The sequence below is a fragment of the Eptatretus burgeri genome, chromosome 9 (genome assembly GCF_056783735.1).
Source record: "Eptatretus burgeri isolate ZD-2024b chromosome 9, Ebu_testis_v1, whole genome shotgun sequence".
NCBI classification, from domain to species: domain Eukaryota; kingdom Metazoa; phylum Chordata; class Myxini; order Myxiniformes; family Myxinidae; genus Eptatretus; species Eptatretus burgeri.
Window position 1 is genome coordinate 57,099,487 of NC_140969.1, and position 26,464 is coordinate 57,125,950.

A 26,464-nucleotide genomic window follows, 5' to 3' on the forward strand; every position below is an offset into this window, starting at 1 on the left:
CACGAATAATAGACGACTTTGCACCATTGTTCGATGTTTTTTTCGGCTAATTTTTTTTTTCTCATTCCCACGATGAACTATTTTTTTGTTTCAGTTTTTAAAGTATTCAAAACGACTTGGAGAAATGCATAATGTACTTGTAATGAACACAGAATGCTTCGATAACTTATAGATAAGTTATACCAACGATTGATTGGCGTGTTTTCGGCGTCCACAACCTATGCCCAACGATAGTCTAACGTATGCACAGCGTGACAGCGTATCGTCGACGATTACATGAGGTTATCTATTCATAGGCTGCAACTTCACTTTTAATAAATGCCCGTCACTCGCCTATTGTTTTTGGATGCTGGTGCTCGGCAATTGAAATCGTTTCCACTCGACTATTGAAATGATTTACACTGAACGATTTTAATAAATGCCTGTCACTCGCCTATTCTTTTTAGACGCTGGTGCTCGGCAATTGAAATAGTTTTCATTGAACGAGTTAAATCGCTTCCACAGCACTGCAGTCACGGCACCAACAGCAGCAGGCTCAGTGCCAGCCTCATGCCAGGCTCAAGCGGATCCCTGTGGAAGGTGTACTGCTTGGTTATTCTTGGACCCACTCTGGCTAGCAGCTCGTCGAACATTGCTGGGGGCATTCGCAGGAAGTTGATGAAGGATGCATGGTCCTCGTTACGGAGTTCCACCATGAGCTGGTCATATATGCTGTAATGGCGTCGCCTCCCTATCCATGGTCTGACCCAGTTCCTTCTCCTCCGTTCACGTCTTCTTCTCAAAGCTCTATTGGCCCGCAACTAGTGCAGTGTCAACTCGATGAGGTCATGTTGATGTTCGAGGACAGGTAGGTATTGTCATCTCAGCCTTGCCGGATCCTCCATCTCTCGGAATGACATGGACATGTACTCACCACGAAGTTTAAAAAAAAGATGGGTTCCTCCTGCAAAGCCCCTTTTTATATACCAATTCCCCTAATCGCTGCCAATACGCCATTATACGGTATCTGCAAGTTAGAAACACGTTCAGTAAGTTCTGTGGTCGTCCTGAAGACGTCAAATACGTCTACATATGTATTTGTGCGTAGGACATGCTTTACAAATAATTCCCAAGCACGTTACTCATAGGTTATAAATAAGTCACGGATACCCTAAACATTACTTTGACGCGTTCCGACGCATGAGGAACTTTCAAGTAACGTCTTGCGAAGTGTGAACAACGTTCGTGTAGCGTGCTTACAAAACGTTACTCACAGGTTAGAAATAAGTTTCGGGTACGCTAAACATTACCGCGACGTGTTTCGACTTATGAGTAACTTACAAGTAACATGTGTCGACGATCGCATAACGTGTCTACAACTTATGGCCAGCGTTGCGGAACGTGTGAGTCATACTCCGGCATATGTCGTAAAATTTCAAGCATGCTAAAATTTGAGGACAACCCAAAAGTACAACGTTTAAAGCCAGTGTACTCCGACGTATGGCAGTGTTTTTCAGCGTGCTCTTAACGTATACAAAGCGTATCCATAACGTATTCGATGTGTGCCAGCGTTTTGGAAAAAATTTTCATAAATCGGCATAAGCTGGCTAAATCGTCAAGGTGTGACAGCAGCTTAAGAGTCAATATTTTTTAGTGATATATATTTTATAAAAACATAAAAACAAAAACATGTAATTTTGATTAACAAGTATTAACACTCATGCTTAAATAATGATTTTACATGCAGATGACCACGTAAACACTCCGTTAAACCTTGGGGAAACCTTCATTTCAGATGTGGTCCATTAACTCCCACATTATTTTCTGGCAATAACATCTGATCTCAAAAATCCCATCGTGAGCAAATGAAAAGTCACCGAGACAATAAATGCAATGCTGACGCCTTAATCCCAAGAATCTGTGGATAATTTTCCAAGAACTTTTGATTGTGCTTGGTGGTTTCCACAGCACTGGACTTTTCCACAGCACTGGATGACAAAATGAGTCACAATCCTTTCACTTCATACAATTTTAGAAACCACGATCGTACTGGTGTGAATCTGGCCTTGAATGACAAGGATGACAACAACATGAAGTATGAGGCCTTTCTCTAAGAAATAGAGAGGCCTCATGTAAAAGCCTCAAAAGGCAAAAAAAAGAAGAAAAGAAATAAAACAATACGTATATGGGATGAAAATATTTGACTATAATTTATTGAAATTTTTTTTTAATTAATGATGTGCAGTCCAATATGATCTGCAATATTTTGTGCACAAAATATGGCATGTATGTAAATGTATACGGTCTGAATTAGTGTTCGCAGTATTGAGTCATTAAGTGTCTCTCTCTGTCTCTGTCTCTGTCTCTGTCTCTGTCTCTGTCTCTGTCTCTCTCTCTCTGCTGGTTGCATCATTGGTTGAGACGCGGCTATGCCGCTGATGCAGTGTCCCCCTTACCAGTACAATGGTACTCATTTTGCTGACCTTGGAAGGATGATAGGCTGAGTCAACCTCCTGGTGTATTAATTCAGCGGCCAACGGGGCTTGAACTCAGGACCTTTTGGATCCCAAGCCGCTGCCCTAACCACTAAGCCAACACCAGGCTTGAGTCATTAATTAATAATATAATTAAAACACTAATAATTATAACTGAAGTCGATCATTTATAATTACGAGTGGGCCTGATGGTCCATAAGACCAACATTTTCATTGGTCCTCATGACCTTTTAGCATACCTGCCTGCTGTACTGCTTTAGCATTAGTTTACCTTTCACCAAGCACAGAATGGATCTGCTTGGGCCAGGAAAGATATTTTTCCATTCATTATTATTATTATTATTATCAAATGAAACTACTATTATTGTTTTTAATATTAATTAAAATATGCTTTGTTACAATGATAGCATTGTTTTTGTTATTTTGTAATTACAATGCCATGCTGCGGAAGGACCTATTATATTAAGCTGCTCGATACACCTTAACATGGCATGCATTTAAAACATGGGAATTCTTCCGAGTTCTTTGTAGTTGATTGGCCTCATCAACTCAGGAGATCATGACGATCATTTTGGTGTTTCACATTTTACAACAGAACACTCCAGCAGAACCAACACCCACAAACAAAAACACACACACACACACACACACACCTCGTCCATTACAGTACAAGTGAAACTACCAAAAAGTTGGTGTGATACAAGTGCCAAGCCAATTGATATTTGACAAAAAAAACATTGCAAGTCACAGTTTTCTTTTTTTTGAGTAGTCAATTAAATTCGGTCTATACAGGGTGATGATTTATTGAAACAAATAAGCCATTTCTTATCTGTGACAAAGCCAAGGAACACCACCACAGGGTGGCAGCAGGATGATTTTGATGAATGAAGCTATAAAGATCGATATACTCCATTGGTGACATTCTCATCCTTGATAATTCCACACAGGAGTTCAAAAGCTTTCACTCTAAAGGGCCAAATATATATTCAAGGCTGGATGCTACACTACCACTACTACAACTCATTGTAATGGCTACAATTATTCACACTTTCTCATGTGGTCAGGTCAAGACCATTTTTGGTAAAATTCTTTCAAACACAGGGTCTCTCCAGTTTGACTGAAGGTAAGAGGAATTTGGAATTTGACCATTGTGGAAATAATAACTCGTGTGCCCTTTGTGAAAGTCAACTTGGGTTCTTTATCATCCACTAACTAATGTTAGTGATTGATGATTGAACTGTCTAGAAACACTGACTTTATTCGAAATGAACTAATGTTAGTGGAGGGAACATCGAGCTAAACGTCCATCTGAGGGACAGCACACACATTGATGCATCACCCTGCCTGTGAAGCACCAGGTTGGCCATTTAAAGCTGGGTCGAGATTTGTCACTGATGCCACACTTTCACCAAGACTTTGATTTCTATTTGCTTGTCAAGTGATATTTAATTCCCAGAAGGCATTGTGTTCACCACCCATTCACCGCACCATAATGAGAACACCAACTGTACTTTTATCATCTTTCTGATTTCTTCCATTACAACGAATCACAGTATACAATATCAATACCTGACAACACCATGGAGTAATTCATTTTAGCTCGCCTGTTCGAAGAGCAGAGAGCTATAGTGAAACCCCCAGCGTGAGCGTGAGCGTGAGCGTCAGCGTGAAAATGTTAAAGTTTTTGGTGCAAGATATTTCCTTTCTAATGTTTTTATCGACCACACTATTTTTTACTGATTACAATATACAAATACATATATTGCTTTAAAATTATTTGGATCAGACTTCACTGCAATGCTTTATAAAAAATATTATTAGACGAGTCTTTTAAAAACGATAAATGTATAAACAGGCGAGCATTGGGTGGCTTTGACACCAACTCTCTGGATACATATGGAATGGGATTCTATCACATGTTACTTGGATTTCATCTAGAGTTTTTACTCTGTTTCCATCATTATTTCCAATATCAGATATCTTGACATACTAGAATGTTAACTGGAATAATAACAACCTGAATTTGGATGAAGTGCAAATACCAATCAATGCCCAAGATCAAGGACCGCTACTCAATGAGTTTGAAGGAAATTGCAGGAATTCATCAAACTATGGACAAGTGCAGGTGCTGAAAAGAGGAATTTGAAAGCACCAAACACCTCGTTTCCTGATGTAAAACATGAATGTTAGAACAAGTACAGAAGCAAAGGCATAACAGCATGTGCTGAGTTATACATCTCTATCCTACTACTATAAATTAAATAAGGCAATTATTCTATGTATGTATGTATGTATGTATGTATGTATGTATGTATGTCCTGTATGTATGCACAGCTGAAAATCATATTTTAAAAAGGGCTGGCCCGATCTCCACCAAATTTTGCATACGTGCTGGTTGTAACCAGGGAAAACTCCCCCAAAATCACCCTTGCGGGGGGAGGGGGAGACAGCCTACCAATGCTCCCGAAGGGTGTGGGTGTTTCTAGTGCAAAAAATGCTCCACCTCGCTTTCTGAAAAATCATTAAAGCAAGTCCCACAAAACAAAGATTTTCACATATGACTTCACCATTCCATCTGCCATGACAAGTGAAAACAAGGAAACCACTCAACATCGTGATCAGATAACAAGAGCGAACACACAATTGAACTGTCTGGAAACACTGACTTTATTCGAAATAGCACAAAAGAAAATAAATGATCAAGTACAAGGAAATCAAAAATGAAGTGAAGAGGCCTAGCTTTGGAACTAAAGGCAAATGACCTGAGGCCAGTAATTGTTGGAGCAATTGGGGTGATAAAGACGAGCAGCTTGGAGTGTTTGAAATAAACAGCCACACAAATGAGCTTCAACTGCAAGCTGGTACGGACTCAGTTAAAATCCCCAAAAAGGCTGTGAGAGCAAAGATACTTATAACAAGAACATCAGAAAATTGTCATGCGGTTAAACAGCACTGTTCATTTACATGGTGCACTTTCAACACAGAAGGAATGGTAATTTTGGCCTCAAAATCAGCATTTACATTTCCAGCTGTGGGCATGTTACCAACTCACGGCATGGCCCCACGTTCAAGCATAATGGGGCAACAATACACTGAGCAGAGACAAAAGTCAACTGTGTTCTCTCCAAGTACGATAGTGTTTCATTGGCGTTCGCTAAGCATGAAGGTATGACAAGAACGCCGAATGATTTGTGAATAAAAAGTTGAAATCTCCCATAATCTTCTGGCCCTTGGCACTACCGCATGGAGATCCATATTCAGGCCTCACCACCAAACAGCACGTTTGTTCAATTTAAGCATTTATCGGGATTGGTAATGGGCATGGTTCATGGTTCAATACATGAGCATATCTTGCATGCTCATGTCTTGAACCATGCCCTGCAAGGGGAAAGGTTCAAAACATCGGCATAATGAGCTGAGAAATGCATCCATGGAAGACGGTTGCTGTCAAACATTACAACTGAAACAACCACATCTTGCAAAGGAGACACACATATGTGGTTGATTGAGAGTATTGGGTAGCTTCACCCCAAGGATATAAGTTCAATGCGCCATTAAGTGTGGGCATTTACTCAAACTGTAACCTTTTGGAATGCAATTACCGATAGCTTTCTATTCCAGGATTGCATGATTTTAGATCATTTAAGCTTCAAATCCCACCTATCTGAGAATTTCACTTCATACGAGCACAAATGCAATTGCTGTTTAAGTCTTGGTTCATGGAAGGAAATGGTAAAGCCATTGAATATTATCCTCGAAGCCAACGTTTGAATGCATGCTCTCCATTGGCAACAAGGATCGTGCGTTTCCAATGAACATGGGTGCTTTGCATGGTAAATAATCCTCACGGATAGGAAGTGTTTCTGTAGGCACTGGTAAATGTTCAGCTGCTGGTGTCTTGCATTATGGCATGTAGTACTCTCCCACAAGTACTGCAAGCGTCACCACAAATGGAATTCAGCAGCATGCGTGAAAGTGACATCTCGAAAGCTGATGATTTACCTAATGGTAATATTCTTTAACGTAGTGCATTCTCAAATGAATGTGCGATAGCTTGCGTCGAATTAAGCACACTTGAAAATGCTTCGGAGGATAAACTATAGCGGCTCGTCCTCTCATCAGCATGTAGTAAATTATGACATGATAATGTAAATGTGAAAAGGGTGAGCAGTTACACAACACGAGGCACATTTTTAATATGTAAATCAGAATAAAGTTGCAACTTCTAATCGTATATCGTCTGTTGAGTAAAATTGCCTTTGTGATGTATTGTAATTGTGCACGATAGTACTTCTATGATTATAAAGCACGAGGAGAGAATATTGGCTTTGGATGCTTCATTTTGGGAGTCGAATGATAAAAATTAAACCGTTGTTTGTGGACAATCTTGCATTTTTAATGAAGATGTTCAAATTCTAAAATTGCATCACAAAACCAGTCAATACTACTATCAAGTTCCACGAAGAAGTAGGTTACGTGGAAATACACCGCAAATGGTAAGATGCTCTGCAACGAGCATATTCACCGATTGCCTCCACCTGCATTCCCTCCTGTGCTCCACCACTGCCTTTAAGTTCTGATTCCTCCTACTTCCCACTAACATTCAAGGTATCCATTCCAACATGGCAGAACATACAGGTTTCTGCGGTGACTGTGGATGTTGCATACTCCAAAAAAGTACTCTTACGAGATGTCCCTGACTCTTCCATGTCTCTCCGGTAATTATCTTTTCTATTGTGGCAGGCCAGGCCAGCTGTTTTTGTCAAGAACTCAATCCCCCACTGCCCCTGTTCTGTCCTTAACCCCTCCTCATCCCATGGAATATCGCTGGCTGCACATTGCTCTCAGCTATAATCTAATGTCTGTGTACATGCTGTGCTGTCTACCAAATTAAGAAGACTCCCAATACACCTCTTTCTGATAATATGGGTGAACTAATAACCAAGCCATCCCGACTTTCTTTTCCTCGAAGGTCGCTATTTCAAGTGTCACCATGTCAGTCGACTGGGAGTTTGCATTGCAACAAGCCGTGACACTGCAGTGCAGGCCTTCTGAGATTCCATGAGTCTGTTCAATCCTATGCGTGAACTTTTCAGCCCAGGTATCTGCTCATAGTACATCCACCTTTTGGGACTTGAAAATTACCAACTTTCCATCCAACCTCTGCCATGCCGCCTCTGCTCCACTTGGTTCCTCTGGCCATATTATTAGAAAAGACCAAGTCTGCCTGACTGTTAGAGAGCTTCCCTAGTGCTGTAAATAATGTTTTTCCCTCGAACTGACTGGCAGGAACAAATGCTATCTCCCATCTCAAAGAACGGATTCATTTTCAATCTCCTCTGCATTTGATAAATGAATGGGAAGGTTTTCACGAAAACATACCCTCTCTCATGCACAGGTATATTCGATCTTGTCTGCATCCATCATAGCCATCCTCTCCACCCGAGTATAATTAATTACTTTGGGAGGTAGTGGTTATCAACCAGCTTGCCTTTTACAGTGCCTTCAAAAAGTATTCACACCCCTTGACTTTTGTCACAATTTGGTGTGTTACCGCCTGAATTTAAAATGGATCAAATTAAAAAAAATTGTCAACAATCTACTCAAAATACCCCGTAATGACAAAGTGAAAAGAAGCTTGAAGAATTCTTTTACAAATTAACTAAAAATGAAAAGCTGAAATGTCTTGCATCAATAAGTATTCAACCCCCTGAGTCAATACTATGTAGAAGCTCCTTTGACAATGATTACAGCTTCGAGTCTTCTTGGGTATGTCTGTATCAGCTTTGCACATCTGGATTTGTGGATTTTCTCCCATTCTTCCTTGCAGATTTCTTCAAGCTCTGTCAAGTTGGATGGGGAGCATCAGTTAACAGCAATCTTGAAGTCTTTCCACAGATTCTCAATGGGATTCGAGTCTGGGCTTTGTCTGGGCCACTCAAGGACTTTCACATTCTTGTTCTGAAGCCATTCCATTGTTGCTTTAGCTGTATGCTTGGGGTCATTGTCCTGTTGGAATGTAAATCTTCACTACAGTCCAAGGTCTTTTGCACTCTGAAGCAAGTTATCCTCAAGAATTTGCCTGCATTTGGCTCTATTCATTGTTCCCTCTATCCCTACAAGTCTCCCAGTCCCTGCCGCTGAAGAGCATTCCCATAGCATGATGTTGCCACCACCATGCTTCATGGTATGGAAGGTGTTAGATGGGAGATGAGCTGTGCTTGGTTTCTGCCAGATGTAGCACTTTGCATTCAGGCCAAAGAATACAATTTTCATCTCATCAGACCACAGAATATTTTGCCTCGTGCTCTCCGAGTCTTTCACGTACCTTTTTCCAAACTCCAGGCATGCTGTCATGTGTCTTTCTCTCAGGAGTTGTTTCCATCTGCTTACTCTCCCATAAAGCCAAGATTTGTGAAGTGATGCAGAGACTGTTGTCCTTCTGGCAGGTTCTCCCATCTCAGCCAAAGAACTCTGTCGTTATATTATAGTGGTCATTGGGTTCTTGGTCATCTCCCTGATGAAGGTCCTTCTTGCCCAGTTGCTCAGTTTGGTCGGATGGTCAGCTTGAGAAAGAGTCTGGGTAGCTCCATATTCTTTCCATTTCCTAATGATGGAGCTCACTGTGGTCTTGAAGACTTTCAACACTACAAATTGTTTTATACCCTTCCCTAGATCTATGCCTCCTCGCAATTCTGTGTTGAAGTTCTACAGACAGTTCCTTGGACTTCATGGTCGAGTTTTTATTCTGACATGCACTGTCAACTGTGCGACCTTATATAGAAAGGCGTTTTTCATTATAAATCATGTTCATCAACCGTATTGGGCACAGGTGGACTCCAATCAAGTTGTGGAGACATCTCAAGGATGATCAAAGGAAATTGGATGCACCTGAGTTCAATTTGGAGTGTCATCACAAAGGGGTTGAATAGTTATTGATGCAAGACATTTCAGATTTTTTGTAAAATTAATCTGTAAAAAAATTCCATTTATTTGTAAAAATTTCTAAAAACATGTTTTCACTTTGTCATTAATGGGGTAATATGTGTAGATTGGTGACAAAAAAATTAATTTAATCCTTTTTCAATTCAGGCTGTAACAAGAAAATGTGATAAAAGTTGAGGGCTGTGAATACTTTCTGAAGGCACTGTATATCATGAAATGCTAATTGGACTCAAGGAAACATTAAAAGGTCATTTTATAATGTCATAACAACTGTTTCCATCCTCAATGAACCTGAAAACATTATCTGCCAAACTTTAATGCTGAACACTCCAAAATATCACTCCAAAACTTCCATAAGCTTATTTATGCGACTTTATATTCGAAAAAAATGCATTAGATCGAAGAACATGGATGACAAAAAGGTACCATAACTCAAATTGTTGAAAACATCAGCTGCACAGATTTATCGTGGAATTTTGATAATAGAGTGAAATTGATGCAATTTTCACAATTACCAATTTAAAAACATATTCTTTAAAAAGTTTTAAAACTTGAACAATATCATTTGTTGTGTCTTCTGTTAAAAAATAGCCTCTGTAATAAAAAAAATGAACAAAGTAAATTACCCTTGAATAAAGCCCGGGAATAACTTAAATGCATGTAGAGAGCGCTACGTAAATATACAGTAGCTTTAAGGATTCCTGGTTAAGGCCCTGTCAGACCTTGACGATTTAGCCAGCGTATGCCGACATATGAAAAAATTGTCTAAAACACTGGCACACGTCGAATACGCTATGGGTAAGTTTTGTATACGTTAAAAGCATGCTGGCATACATCGTAGTAAGCCGAGCTCGTCGACAAATTTTTACATGCTTGAAATTTTTTGACGTATGCCAGCGTATGACTCACACGTTCCGCATACGCTGGCCATAAGTTGTAGGCACGTTACGCTATCGTTGACACACGTCGACACACGTTACTTGTAAGTTACTCATAAGTCGAAACACGTCGAGGTAATGTTTAGCATACCTGAAACTTATTTCTAACCTATGAGTAACGTGTTGTAGGCAAGTTACGCGATCGTCGACACACGTCGACACATGTTACTTGCAAGTTACTCATAAGTCGAAACACGTCGAGGTAATGTTTGGCGTCAGTGTTTCAGACTCCATGCTTTTTTTTTTGTTTGTTTTTTTTCTTCGGCATGACGGTGATGTTGACACTTCGATTTCTAGTGCGGTTATAATATAATATAATTAATAGGTCGCCTTTCAACGATTTAAATCATAACCGCACTAGAAATCGAAGTGTCAACATCACCGTCATGCCGAAGAAAAAAAAACCCATTGAGTCTGGAACACTGACGGGTTCCTCCTGTGTGAACCCCATTTTTATATACCAATTCCCCTAAATGCTGCCAATACACCATTATACAGTAGCTGTAAGTTAGTAACACGTTCAGTAAGTTCTGTGGTCGTCCGGAAGATGTCAAATACATCTACATACGTCAATATGCGTTGGAGATGCGTTACACATAGGTTCAAAGCACATTACTCATAGGTTCAAAGTACGTTACTCATAGGTTCAAAGCACGTTACTCATAGGTTAGAAATATGTTTCGGGTATGCTAAACATTACCTCAAGGTGTTTCGACTTATGAGTAACTTACAAGTAATGTGTGTCGACGTCTGTCAACGATCGCGTAACGTTCCTACAACTTATGGCCAGCATATGCGGAACGTGTGCGTCATACGCTGGTAAAAGTCGAAAATTTTTCAACATGCTGAAAATTTGTCAACGTACTCGGCGTACTACGACGTATGCCAGCATGCTCTTAAGGTATACAAAACTTACCCGTAACGTATTCGACGTGTGCCAGCGTATTCGGCAAATTTTTCATACGTCGGCATACGCTGGCTAAAACGTCAAGGTGTGACAGCGGCTTGAAACTTCGATGTCTAGTGCGGTTATGATTTGAATCGTCGAGCCGCAGCCTTTTAATAGGCTACGCCACGTGATCGTCGGCAATACGCTGCCGCATGCTATGCATAAGTTAGACTATCGTTGGGCATAGGTTGTGAAGGCCGACAACACGCTCAGCATTCGTTAATATAAGTTATCTATATGTTATCGAAACGTTCTGTGTACGTTACTAATACGTTATGCATACGTCCATCTCATTATGAATACGTCCAAAACTGGAAAAAAAAAACATCAATAGTTCAGCGTACGCCAGCGTTTTACATACATTTTGATACCTTGCCATACGCTGGCTAAAACGTCAATGTATGACAGGGCCTTCCACAAAGAAATATTGCAATTTCATTTGAAATGAGAAAATAGTGATAACAGATGGAAAGAGAAAAAATATTATGTCCATGAATTGGCATGATAATATACAGTACCTGTTACAAATGACAAAGGAGAGATTATACTGTTTCAATCACATAATTCCTTTGGTGTCGATCTTAATATAACGAGCCAAACCCGTGCAGAAGAGGGTTTTACATTGCAGACGCTGTTTTCTCGGAGTGGCATTATGCCTCTCAGCAGTGACGGTTTGTCGACGACAGAGGTAATGACGTCGGCAAATGACCCATGATCTCATGACGTCATTATTCCTCTCAGCGGTGACGTCACACGTCGCCGTGCAAACGAATGTAAAAATTAGAAAACCGCCCAAAATTCCCAAACCTGTCCGACTGGCGTGATCTCACATAGTCGATGCTGTACATTAGACCAAAGACCACCCGCATGCTGAAAGTGGCGACAATCCGTCCGGCAGTTTCGGAGGAGATATGTCCACAAAATATGGCTTAGCGTATTAATATAATAATGGCTTATACATTATATACATACATATACAGACAGTATATGATGCATACAGTATAAAACAATACATATACATACAATATATGATACATACAGCAGAAAACAATACATATACACACAGTGGAAGATACATGCAGTATATGATACATACAGTATGAAACAATACATATACATGCAGTATATGATACATACAGTATGAAACAATACATATTGTTACGGCTGTGGAAATTCGCAATACACCATAAAGGGTCCTCAGGTGAGATATATCGAAAAGTTCATGTGTAGTTAGCCCACACCTGTTGTTTAGAGGGAATATGTGTGATTCATCTGGGCTGCGACGCTTTGAGTTAGCCATTTTTCTTTCTCTATTGTTATTTTGGACCATTAAGCCGCCAACAACTCAAACACCACCACCTTTGCCTCTTTACCTCCACAACTCCATCCCGCAAACATCGCTTCACCGCCATTCCCAAACGACACCCGCCAACCACCAAACCACCACAGAAAACCCTCCACCACCTTTGCCTTTCTCCTTCCACAACCATCGATCCCACCACCAGTCAACGCCAAACGTCGTACTGTCCAGGGCCCGTTCGGTAATTGATGTCGAACGCATCGAGCCTTTGGATACAAATGGGTGCCTTTTCAGGTGAGAAATTCGGATCAGGAAGGCTTCACGCTCCTTTTCCTCCGTCAAATGGGCGAACGTCGGGCGGTATGGCCCCGCCTCCAAGCGCGATGAATGTGGATTCTTTACGGGAGAGAATTCGGATAAAAAGAGGCTCACGCCCTTCTTTGCCACACCAATGGCTGAACAGAGGGAGGCGTGGCCCTGCCTCCAATTGAGTCTTGATTCTAAAACGTGCATACAGGCTCCTCCTCCGGTCTATAAAGACGCGAGCACAAGGCGACTCGCGCTGGTCGAGCGAAGATGGAGGTCGTCGTCGAGGTTGTCAGAGTTGTAGTGTGGTGTCGTCTCGTCGCTGGTCGCTGGGCTCGTCTCGTCGCTGGGCTCGTCTCGTCGTTGGAATCGACCCACCTTTGCTCTCACAAGCGACCAAGCCAGTCAGCCATTCCCCTCGCTCGACCCTGAGCATCAACAAATCACCCCCCCCCAATCCGCACTGAGATAGTGCCGGTGGCCCCGTTTATTCCCCACCCTAACCGTGGTGCCGACCCAACCGTGCTGGCGCGGAGCATGCTGGAGAGGGCTCACCGACCACGCCAGGGGCACGGAGTCGGGGCGCAGCTGCGCAGACATTGTGGCTTGCCCGCCATCGCATCACAAGGACGCGGGTAAGACCTTGTCGGTCTCATGGACCTGGCCGCTCCTCCAGGTTCCGCGCACATTTGGTCCACGGACCCCGTCTACCTCCCTGCCTATGGGGAGGTCTTTTCTTTGCGTTTGAATGAAAACTGTGGCGCCGTCCGACAAGTAGAATTGTTTAAGTGTTGTAAATAATTATAGTCGGTAGTAGTGCTTTTGCTTTTGTTGCATTTTGTGTCATTGCATTACTGCCTTACATGCTTGTGTCTGCGAAATAAATGTGCATTGTGTGAACTGTAACCCCGTTTCGTTGCGTCCTTTTTTCCCCCTTATTGAAAGCTCCATCTTGCATCACGGAAGGGATTGATAGAAGGGTGGGTTGAAACACCCGATAAGTAATCTGAACCGTCGAGGTTGACGATAACTCCGCTCGGTTATCCCTGCAGCACGGAACGAGCCGCTTAAGCGGTTCGTGTCCGAAGTCGACCTGCGGTGAGGTACGATCGCCCGGTCGACCACTCGCGCAGGTACTCAGGTAGGTCGAATTTGGCGAGCAACCCTATCCTGTGCGGGTGGGCAATTGGCACGATCGCAGTGAGGTTAAACCCCCACCCGTGACTGGCTCCTGGCGGTAGTTCCCGGAGGGTCACGTCTGAATTGTCCGTTCATGTGGACGACGCGTCGCGATTCGAGTTACATGGCCGATCACACGCCGGACGGGCCGAAATTCGTAACAATATACATACAGTATATGATACATACAGTATGAAACAATACATATACATATAGTATATGATACATACAGTATATGATATACAGCATAAAACAATACATATACACAGAGTGGAAGATACATACATATGATACAAACAGTGTGAAACAATACATATATATATATATATATATATATATATATATATATATATATATATATATATATATATATATATATATATATATATACGCAGTGTATGATATATATAGTATTAAACAATACATATGCATGCAGTATATTGTTGTGGTTGACGAAATGCACAAACCACCATTCAGGTCCCTTAGGTGAGATATCTCTGTAAGTATATGTGTAGTTAGGCCCAAACCCGTTGTTTAGAGGGAATAAATGTCATTCATGCTGGCTGCGACCCTTTTAGATAGCCGTTTTTCTTTTACTATCTTTATTTTGGACCAGCCGCCATTACTACCACCACCAACCACGTCTCAACAGCCATCACACAACAACCACCAACCACAACGCCGCTTCACAACAACAGCCACGACCTTTACCGTCACAACTCGCCACCATCGCATCACCACCATTCTTGCGCCACTTGTGGGCACCGATACTGGACTCGTGCAGGGCGCGCACCGAGCAGCGTGTTCAGAAACATCACAGACTTTCCGAAGAAAATGGATCAAAAACGACTCACGCCCACTTCTGTTCCGTCCTATCGGTGAGCGTGGGGCGATTTGGCCCCGCCTCCAGGGCGTTGGAGTGTGGTCGCTATATGCAAATTCATGGATCAAAAAGCATTCACGCCCACTTTTCCTCGGTCCAATGGGGAGCCAGTTAGAGGTGAAGGGTCGGAGGTAAAGGGTCAAAGGTGAAGGAGCGAGGCCACGGGGGATATAAGGGGCCGCGTTCGTCAGTTCGCAGTTAAGAGTTGTCGGTGGAGCTGGGAAGAAGTGGTAGTAGCCAGAGTGAAGAGTTCGCAGTTGGGAGTTCGCAGTTGGGAGTTCGCGGAGCCAGTGAAGAGTTGGGACGAGTCAAGAGAGGAGACGGAGAGGGCGATCGGACGAAGCTGTGGAGAGGCGGCGGCGGCGAAGGCGGTTGAGGGGGTGCTCGCGTCGGATTCGGGGAACTGCGGAGGGAGAGGCCGACGGCGCGACCGAGGTCGTGGTGGAGACGCTCGTCGCGGGACCCGAGACAGGGAGATATCCTCCTTTCCCCCGAGCATCAACAACCCCCTCCTGTTTCCCCCCGCGCTGAGATAGTGCGACAAGGGGGCCCCTTTCCCACCCCCTACCAGACACCCGCGGAGTTGGGGCGCCACCGCCACTTTGCGTCTCATCATCAGACGGGTAGGCCCGACGGGGTCTCGGCCCCAGGCCCGCCTCATCCTTGAGGGTGGTCCTTTTCTTTTGCTTTGAGTGTATGTGTTGTCGGCGCCATCTGTGAAGTAAAATTGTATAAGTGTTGCCGTGTGCTCGGTAGTCGGATAGCTCTGCATTGTCTTCTTCTTTTATATTTGCTTTTTGTGTAATATTGTGTTTCTTCTCCTTTTACATTTGCTTTTGGTGTAATTGTATATGTGTGCTTTCCGTGTGCCATCGCGAAATAAATGTGAATTATGTTGAACTGTTTTCCCGTTTCGCTTCGTCTTTTCTTTCATTGAATCTCCATCTTACTTCACGTAAAGGGTTGGTAGTGGGCTGAATACGCCCGATAATTAATCGAACCGTCGAGGCCGACGATAACACCGCTCGGTTATCCCGATAGTACGGAACGGGTCGCTTAAAGTGGCCCGTGTCCGAAGTCGACCTGCGGCGAGGTGCGATCGCCCGGTCTACCCTCCGTGTGGGTACTTAGGTAGGTCGAATTTGGCGAGCAACCCTATCCCACGCGGGGGGCTGATTGGCACGATCGTGGTGAGGCCGAAAGGTCCACCCGTGACTGGTTCCCGGCGTTAGTCCGAGAGGGTCACGACTGGATTGTCCGTCCGGTGGGCGACGTGCCGCGATTCGAGTTACGTGGCCGTTCGCACGCCGGCGGGCGCCAATCCACAACAATATGATACATAAGCCTGGTGTTGGCGCAGTGGTTAGGGCAGCGGCTTGGGACCCAAAAAGTCCTGAGTTCAAGCCCCGTTGGGCCACTGAATATATATATATATATATATATATATATATATATATATATATATATATGTGTATATATGTATATACCAAGTCGTATAACACCAGGGGGTTGACTCAGTCTGTCATCCTTCCGAGGTCGGCGAAATGAGTACCAGTGTACTGGGCCGGTGTATACCCCGGTTAAAATAGGTGTACCAGATCCCTGTGACGTAAGAGGCGACCAGGGTTGCGTCAGGAAGGGCATCCAGTGTAAAACATGTGCCAAGTCACTATGCGGATCATTTAGATGATCCGCTGTGGCGACCCCAAACAGGAGCATGCGAAAGAAGAAGAAGAAGAAGAAGAAGAAGACAGTATATGATACATACAGTATGAAACAATACATATACATACAGTACATGATACATACAGTATGAAACAATACATAAACATAGAGTATATGATACATACAGTATGAAACAATGCATAGACATACAGTATATGATCCATACAGTATGATACATACAGTATGAAACAATACATATACATACAGTAGATGATACATACAGAATGAAACAATACATATACTTCTTCTTCTTCTTTCAGCTGCTCCCGTTAGGGGTCGCCACAGCGGATGATCCGTATGATCCGCATCGTGATTTGGCACAGGTTTTACACCGGATGCCCTTCCTGATGCAACCCTGGTCGCCTCTTACGACACAGGGATAAAACAATCAATACATATACATACAGTATGAAACAATACATCTACATAGAGTATATGATACATACAGTATGAAACAATACATGAACATCGAGTGTATGATACATACAGTATATGATACATACAGTATGAAACAATACATAGACATAGAGTGTATGATACAGACAGTATATGATACATACAGTGTATGATACATACAGTATGAAACAATACAAAGACATAGACATACCTGCCAACCCTACCGATTTGCGCGGTAGCCTACCGATTTTGTTCGTCAGACATACCGCATTTGGAAATTATTATTGGAAAAAAAAAAGTTGTGTTTTTTCAGTTTTGCGTTCGTTTCTCACTGCCAAGATCGTATTACACGCGGCTGCTTCGACATTCTATAAAACTCGTGCCTGACCTTGATTTTTTATCTCGTCAGCGATTGGTTTTTGTTTCCAAACTAAGCATGACCAATCAAATGTGACGACAGGAAACAGCGGACATTCATTTCCAGACAACGCGCCATTGGCATTTTCCATTCCTGATCAAAGACTGCAGTTAACAGAGAGGACTCATCGCTTCAGTGCACGACAACGATGCAAACACCAGAAAAGAAAAAACCACCCCCACGCTGGGTCAACAAGTTTAACCAAGTTGAACAACAGAGTTCAAGTGTATCAAGGCTTCGCATGAGGTAAACTGTAAATATGTTCTGAAATCAGAGTGGCCAGTCATTTCATTCATCAAGATGTATCAGTGAGTTTATGTAAACTCTTGTGTACCTGTATGGGCACATACATGTGGAGCTTAGACAGTCAGTAATTTATGGAAACGTGACCGATGATCATGATGTCTTGGAAAAATTAAGATTGGTAAGTAGATCAACCATGTTAAGTTTTCTCTTTTTCACTCTAAAAATATGTTGATATATTTCAGCTAACTGTGGTCTCAAAATGCAGGAGATTGCACCATTTTGCTTCATTTTTTTGAAAAATTTCCGGGGGGGGCCATGCCCCCAGACCCCCCGAGCAACGCCAGCCTACCGCTTTCCCTTCAAAAAAGGTTGGCAGGTATGCATAGAGTGTATGATACATACAGTATATGATACATACAGTATGAAACAATACAAAGACATAGAGTGTATGATACATACAGTATATGATGCATACAGTATGAAACAATACATAAACATAGAGTGTATGATACATTCAGAATATGATACATACAGTATGAAACAATACATAAACATAGAGTGTATGATACATTCAGAATATGATACATACAGTATGAAACAATACATATACATACAGTATAATATGGAATAGGCAAAGCCCAGAAGCGAACGTAGAATTCTTCTTCCATTCGCTTCTTAAATATATCAAATTAAAGTGTTTTTGCTATGAAAAAATAAATATTACCTTCACATTACCTTCACAACAACAACACCGTCGAGAACAGGATCTCATCTAAAAAAATAAATATAACCTCAACATTATACCTCAACATTACCTTCACAACAACAACTACACTGCCTAGAACAGATCTCATCTGAAAAAGAAATCCTCAACATTACCTTCGCAACAACAACGACACCGCCCAGAACAGGATCTCATCTGAAAAAAAAAAATCCTCAACATCACCTTCACAACGACAACTACACCGCCTCGAACAGGATCTCATCTGAAAAAGAAAAAATCCTCAACATTACCTTCACGACAACTACATCGCCTAGAACAGGATCTCATCTAAAAAAATAAATATGAGAAGCGAACGTAGAATTCTTCTTGCATTCGCTTCTAACTTTACCTATAACTTTTTCACAACTGGATACGCAATTTCCGGTTACTTCGGAATCAGCGATCAAATAATGTAAATCACTATTAAAAAATATTTTTGATGATGCGGGAGATATTTTATTAAAACCAGCGGAGGAAATATACACCATGTCTAATTTTTGGGTCTTTCATGTCTCCGACAATGCCTTTATCTCCCGGCATGCATCATTCCCCATGACAAAAACCGGAAGCAAAAAAAACCCGGAAGCAAAAGGGTCATCGCCAACGACACGGATTCCAAATTGCCAGAGTAGTGTGTCGTTGTTGTTGTTGTTGTTGTTGTTGTTGTTGTTTCCTATTCTCTCATGTGCACGCGTTAAGTATGAAGCTCACTACGTTCGCTATGATACATACAGTATGAAACAATACATATACATTACAGTATATGATACATACAGTATATGATATATACAGGATGAAACAATACATATACATACAGTATATAATGCAAACTTCAAAATAGATCAATTGGCATGTTACATCACAAAAACTTTACAATTTGGTCCAGCAAGGCAAAATATTGTCATAGACTATAGTATATGTCTCAAAAAATAGTTTTCAGGTGTACAGTGTGTCCCAGAGTACCACTTTGTGGATATATTACGACTTTAAATTGCCCACTGAAGGTAGGTCAATGCAAGTACAATTAATTTAGAAAAATTACTTTTGCACTGCTGTAATACTTACGGAGGATGAATCACTAAATAAAGGGAATTTAGTCTGTGAAGTAAACTGCGACAGCTGATGGGAATATAACTGGGTTCTCATAATCTGTCCCATCTGAAACCTGCTGAGAGTGCGCAGTTTCAAATACTCTCTCTCGGAGCATCAATGATAAGCGGTGAAACATGGTGGTGCCCTGGGAGACATGCATCGTGTAAGAACAAAGAAGTGTACAAAACGGTTTTGGTTGCCACAAGGCATCAGAGTGAAATTCGCCAACAAGCGTCAACACAATATAGCATGAACTGCATGTCCTTTAAAAACGTGTATGTGAAGGATTCCGATGTTGTTGTTGTTGTTGTTGTTGTTGTTGTTGTTGTTGTTGTTGAAGATGATGACAGTATGACAGCTTTCTCATGGCAAGACAACACCACAGTGAAGGTGAAGGCAATAACTCGGAATAACAGAAAGGTAAAGTATGTGATATCGGTTTGCAGGTGGGAATTGTCATGGTACAACCTGTGCCATAGTCCATGATCCCACGGGCTTAGGTAAAGTCTGTGAACCCTACTTGTTTAAATCGCCCGTGGATGAAAACAAAGCCAATCACCAGCAGATGTCCCTGGACATCCTTTAGTGAATTCTAGCCAATGGATAATTATACTGTACTTTGTTACCTCCATATCAGTTTCACCAAATCAATAAAAACTTGGACTGCCACAAAAGCACAAAAGGTCACCAGTGGAAACAATTCATCCCAACAACAAAAGGTGTAGCTCTCGACACCTCTCAACTGTGGACACGTCTTGCACAACCGCTCAAAAACAAAAACAAAACTGTGATTAGTGCTGTACATGCAACTGTAAGAACAAAATCGTTTTGTACACTTCTTTGTTCTTACACCAACCCATAGTTGACAACCCACCACTTTTTGTATACTTTAACAGCCTACTGATTTTATTGCCCAATAGTGGAGAAAATTACTGCTTTCACAAAGTAATGTCTCTCTCATCAAAGGTTTTGATGGATTTTCATGTGCGACAAGGTTTCCCTTGACGCTGTGTGTGAAATATTTCTCTGCATACTTGGTAACAAATGATAGCTACTATTCAAAGTACGTGGTAGCAAATGATAAATGCTGTCCCATTTACAAGCATTATTGACCCGCGAAACATGGAACGCTTCTCATTGGTTGACTGGCATGATGTAACCGCGCTTGTGCTGCGTTAGCTGAATGCACAAGTCGCATGCATAGTTCATGCACGAATCTTTGTGCTAGGTCCCAAGCATCCCAATGGCATTGCAGGAGATATACCGAAAGTCTGCATTAGAGAGTACGGCATGGGCAAGTCAAAGTTTATCTTTAAATTCGAGCTTATATTCTACTCACAAGCAAGTTCCCCATATCCACAGGGGATTCTAAATAGGGGAGGGATGGAGGAAGCAATAATACAAATGGCATGTTCTGTCATCGAGCCGGCAAGCTGGGAGAAACAATTCACATTTATTGCCACATCTGATACAATTTAAATGCTCTAATGGCAGGGAAGTGCTCCATTTGAAACTATTTGTTCGATGCATGTAGCTCTTTGATGCCTAAGGTCCGTGATATAAATGTATATTGGCCTCAAAGCCATTGACCAATTGAAAATTAATAATAGGATTACAACCCATACTGTATGTTATGTAATACAATGTCCAAAACATAATCACGAGTTACATGTTTAAAAAAAAAAAAAATACTTGCATTCATCAGGAAAACATGATTATTCTGCTTTAATTTTGCATAAAAGAGTGTCCAAGAGTGTAGAAATTTAAGGTTAAAAATCTCAAAATCTCCCTATCGTGGGAGGGGGTACACCTCCCTCCCAGGCCATCCCTCCCTCCTCAGTCCCTACGCTGCCTTGCACCACATATCCTTTCCTTCTTTTAATGTTGACTACAATGATAACCTAAATTACCAACTCAAGCCAGTGATCTGCTACAAATGGTGGAATTTGCTTAGTAAAGCTGTTTATTGCAAGCACAAGCACAAGCACAAGCACACATCTGCAGGCCAAGAGTCGATTGCATTTGACACACTTTTAAAAAGATAATAAAAATGTAAAATATCTATCACAGAGGCATGCGTGATGCTGACACTCAGCGTTGCCACTGTCATTTTTTCCTTCTTACATTTAGGTGCACATCATGAAGAATATATTAATCATTGGGGATGCATACCTTCTGCCAAAAGCTGAGAAGCTGAGAACTATTTTACAAAACTGGCACAAACGAGGAATTATTCCGAATAATTACTGTTCACAACTGGCCCCCACACAACCCCCTACACTCTTGCTTCACATGCCTGAAATGGCAGCTGCAGGACATCAACTCAGCACGATGCGCTTTCACGTAATGATAATTCTAACTTGGGCTTAGATAATTCGCAGCTCCATGTGGAGAGCGAGAGACCGCCGTTAATGAAATGGGAAGCAAAGAAATTGTTTGAATGACCTCAGTAAACCCATCACTCGAACACATCAAAAATGATCAATCAATCAATTTCTCAAAGGTTAAGAAACACCGTCAGAATGTTAATTGTGTGAACAAGGATACAAATCAAACTAGAGCGAAGTTGGTGGCACACCATGGCAAATCCCCACGTTTTCCACCTCAAGTAAAGTTGAAAGATGGCAAAACGTTTCACCAGGAATGATCCAATATCAAATTTTGAGTTTAAAAAAATCTTCTGTTTTGACCCCTGTGACCCGAAGTGCCCACCCCCTCTGGCATGAACTGGGGGTCAAATCCAAAAACTCCTGACACATTTCATTGGTCCTCCAATGTTGATTGCATCCACAAAAAAATTCATTCAAAAATGATTTAAAATGTGGGGTAATTGCTAACATTTTTTGTTATTTGACCTTTTGACCCCACCCCAGGGGGCAAGACCAAAATAATGATAATGTTCTCACACTTTCTTGTCATGTGGTGATCATAACTACCAAGTTTGGTGAATTTCTGCACAAACACAACAGACAGACAGACAGACAAGCCGGAAGGCGACATGGGTGGTCGCTATATAATTGCATACTAGTCATACAATTTTTGACGGATCGGGCTGAACATTTTTGACAAAGAGGTGGATTATAGTGCGCAGAAAAGCGCGGAAGCCGATTTTTGGATTTTCAAAAAAATAAAAAATAAATTTTTTCGGATTTTTTCAAAAAATTCAGTCCCGTTGCTCGGCAACGGTGGCGTCCATAGCAACGGTGCTCAAAAGCATACAACTAGATCCTGGTATGAACCTACCAGTCAAGTTTCATCAAAATTGGTTGACTCCTCTGGCCTCCAGAGCTGTCCATTACATACATACAGACAGACGGAAAACCTGAGAATAACGGTAGTCTAGCGACCACCCAACAGACAGACAGACAGACAGACAGACGTGGCCAATTACAATATCCCCCGTTTATTTTAAGCATAAGATTAATAAATCCCAGTCACCCTGAGGAAAATCGAAAGCTTCTGTTGAGCTGCATCCTTCTCGTAAATCTTCAGACCGAATGCAGCCAATGAGTGCTAATCCGAGAGAATAAATCACATTCACATTTAAAAATCAAATCCCTGTAATATAGCATCAATTATCCATCTGCAAATAATGCAAGTCATTCAATGAGGAAGTTAAGATTAACAGCAAAGTAACCAGTGACCACAGCATGTTTCTCCAAGAGATGTTTAATAAAAACAGGTGAATTTTTTGAAAGAGGTCAGGAAGATAAGGGTCCGCAAAAACAAGACCTCAAGCTTACTGCGTACATGGATATTAAAGTAACACGAATTCTGCGGATGACCTCAACACCTCAGTGAAGCTCTCGAATATTGTCAGGGATGGTAGAACAAAGAGGCCCCTGCACTCAAATGTTGACAAATGAACACAATATTTCAACAGTGGAACTGCGGATCACAGAACATACGGTCATTTGGAGGAAACCAAGCTGGCCGTCTCACCTGAAATTATACAGGCCTGTAGATTTAGAAACTCCGGTATTATCTTCTCTTAACAGGAGATGTATACGCTGGCACATTGTTCATAGACACCCTAATAAAAGACACAATGGACTGCAAATGTTACACAATAGATACAAGGCATGAAAGAAAAACAGGTGTATGAATAAAACAAAATAAATGACACCGGAGTGATGGGCCAAACAGCCTTTTCATGTGTCTATGCTTCTTTGTATATTGGCATTAATTTTTGTGCTATTTTATTTAGTGTTGTGCAGCCCAGTTTGATGGATGGCACACGAATGCCCAAAAGGAAAGCACCGGGCCATGTGTGTGAAGCGATTTCCGATTTATGTCCAACCTCACACCACAACGATATTATGGAGAGCTTGCCCTTTAAATTGAGAAGCCAATGTGTGAGTATTATTTACCATGCGGAAACTCACACATGCTTATTTCTCCATGAATCATTTCACAGATGCATTAAATTTCATTTCCTTGATACCGAAACGAAAGAACAAGGAATTTTGAACTTATTTGACACATTTGATGTATTTCACAGACTTAAGCGGGCAATCGTAACTGTGCTTACGCCAATGCACCGGTTCAAAAAAAATATTTTGGAAAGATCTGGAATGGACTCAGTGTGGGGACGGAGGGGAGAACGCAACGTGAGAAACAGGGTCACTTTCTCTCAAAACAAAGAGCCAGGAAGCTGTTCTTGATATATGCCTACAGAGAGAACCCATGATAGATATCAAACCAAATACTGCTGAACTTTCTTCTGAAAAAAATTCAGGTAATGGATAAAAATTCTGTGTACATGTTGAAGCATTTTCGTAACCCCGGTGATGAAACACACACAAAGGCCTTTGTCCATCCCTCAATATTCATTTAATCATTGGATATTGTGACATTGGATATAAAAAAGGTAATTCAACACAATGTAATTAAATAGTAAAAGTCATTTCAGACTTGCTTGTTCAATTAGTGGCAAATCTTAGGGTGAAAAAAAAAATACCTTTATTATGAAAATGCCACAACAGAATGAACGGTAGTGATGATAATCATGAAACACCACTTCAATGGACTCTATCAATTTAGAAATGCCGATCAGTAGAACAAGTGAAAAAAAAAAGAAAGGCCAATCGATTAGTTACCAAGGAAATAAGACGTGCTGTAATGAGGTTATGTCAAAAAAGAATCTTTAATTCACAATTAGCACTGAAAATTTAGATATTAACTATATCAAAGAACAAATAACAGCTTTTGTCAAAGACTTGTATTGTTCAACTTGCAGGGACCCGTGGAAATTCCGTGTAATGTAAAATGTGACAACAAGAAGTCCTCAACCACCCCTCACCCAGAACCCCACAAACTTCAAGTCCTCAATTCCAGCCCCTCACCACTTCCTCCCACCCCCACGGCAAGTCTTCAAACCCTCCTTTCCCAACTCTATCCCCTTTGACAGCTCTCTCCCAAACACAAATTGTCTGTCCACAACTTTATTTGTTCGATTATTCGGCAGCTTTTTGGTTTCATTCTATATCCAAACATACAAAGTCTCGTGTTCAGGTCTGTCAAAATAGAATGGGCCGATTTATTTTGTTTGAATCGTACATTTCATATTGGCAGTTGATGGTAGGCTCAAATTGGATGGTTAGATATTGGTTCTCATGTTCATCGATATTGTCTCGTCCTTATGTTTGAAACACCACGTAATTATGCCCAAATTAAAAAAACAAAATGCTGTCCTTCTCGGTCACAGCCATTCAAACAATACTCAGCATACCAGTAATACAATGTGCTTCCTCGGGTGAAAGGGGCTCTTTGTCATTCAGTTTTGTCACTTGTATGTCTGGTGTTGGCTTATTGGTTAGGGTGGTGGTCGTATGGCAGCTTAGCTGCCGGGGTAGCTATCATTTCTTGAAGCACGACTGTGTCGCTGATGCAGTGCCCCTCTACCAGTACACGCACTGGAACTGGTACTCATTTTGCTGACCTCGGAAGGATGACAGGCTGAGTCAACCCCCTGGTGTATTAATTCAGTGGCTGACGGGGCTTGAACTCAGGACCATAGGATCCCAAGCCGCCACCCTAACCACTGAGCCAACACCAGGCTATTGGTTAGGGTGGTGGACTTGGGATCCCAGGGTCCTGAGTTCAAATCCTGCTTTGGTGTTGAATTAATACCAGCTGGGGTTGACTCTGCCTGTCATCCTTCGAAGGTCGGCAAAATGAGTGCCAGCTCGCTGGGATGATTGAGCCATTCAAGTATCCTGTGTTGGAGTGGTGACCTGTCCAGGATTATGCCAAACAGCCCAGGAGACTCAACACAGAGTATGGTCCCAATAGATTTGGATTTGTCACTCAGCAGCTTTGGAATTCTCTCCCAAAATAAATACGAATGTCCAATGCCCTTGAAAATTTTTGCTCGAAACTTAAAAAAGCAAAACAATCGAAGTTTCTATGATGTAAATATTGATATAAAATTGTTGGGTGTTCTCATTTTTTTTAGCTTTTCCTTTGAATTTTAGTGGTGCAAGTTTTTCTAATCATAATATGCATATATATATATATATATATATTTTACATATTTTCAAGTGTTTGTGTGTTTGTGCAGTTAGTTGTACATTATTCTTTCACGGCAGAACGGTAGCACCTAGAGGGCTCAAATTTTGGATGTTGGCACTTCAGAATCTGGGCAAGGTTTAAAGCTTACACACATTGGCCGGGCTCTGCATTTTTAGGCCACCAAAAGCCACTATAAAGTGTATATTGGGATGTGGGGTCAAGCAGTGCTGCCATGGGCCCACAGAGAAAAGGTAACCACTATGAGGCCAATAACGCCATAACTTTTCAATGTCCAACCCATTCTGAAACCATTGCTGGGAAAAGCTCACCCAACCAG

At 41.7% G+C, this 26,464-nt stretch overlaps 1 protein-coding gene and 1 long non-coding RNA gene across 39 annotated transcripts in view; one reads left to right on the forward strand and one right to left on the reverse strand.

The window, feature by feature from the left end:
* LOC147020161 (CUB and sushi domain-containing protein 3-like) overlaps positions 1-26,464 on the reverse strand; it is a 1,491,173-nt gene that overhangs the window by 614,502 nt on the left and 850,207 nt on the right. The gene's annotated exons all lie outside the window — the stretch shown is intronic.
* On the forward strand, positions 17,473-24,600 carry LOC147020164 (uncharacterized). Its single transcript, XR_015061669.1, has 4 exons — positions 17,473-17,759; positions 18,025-18,135; positions 23,822-23,969; positions 24,116-24,600. It is a non-coding gene; the product is annotated as an uncharacterized LOC147020164 (long non-coding RNA).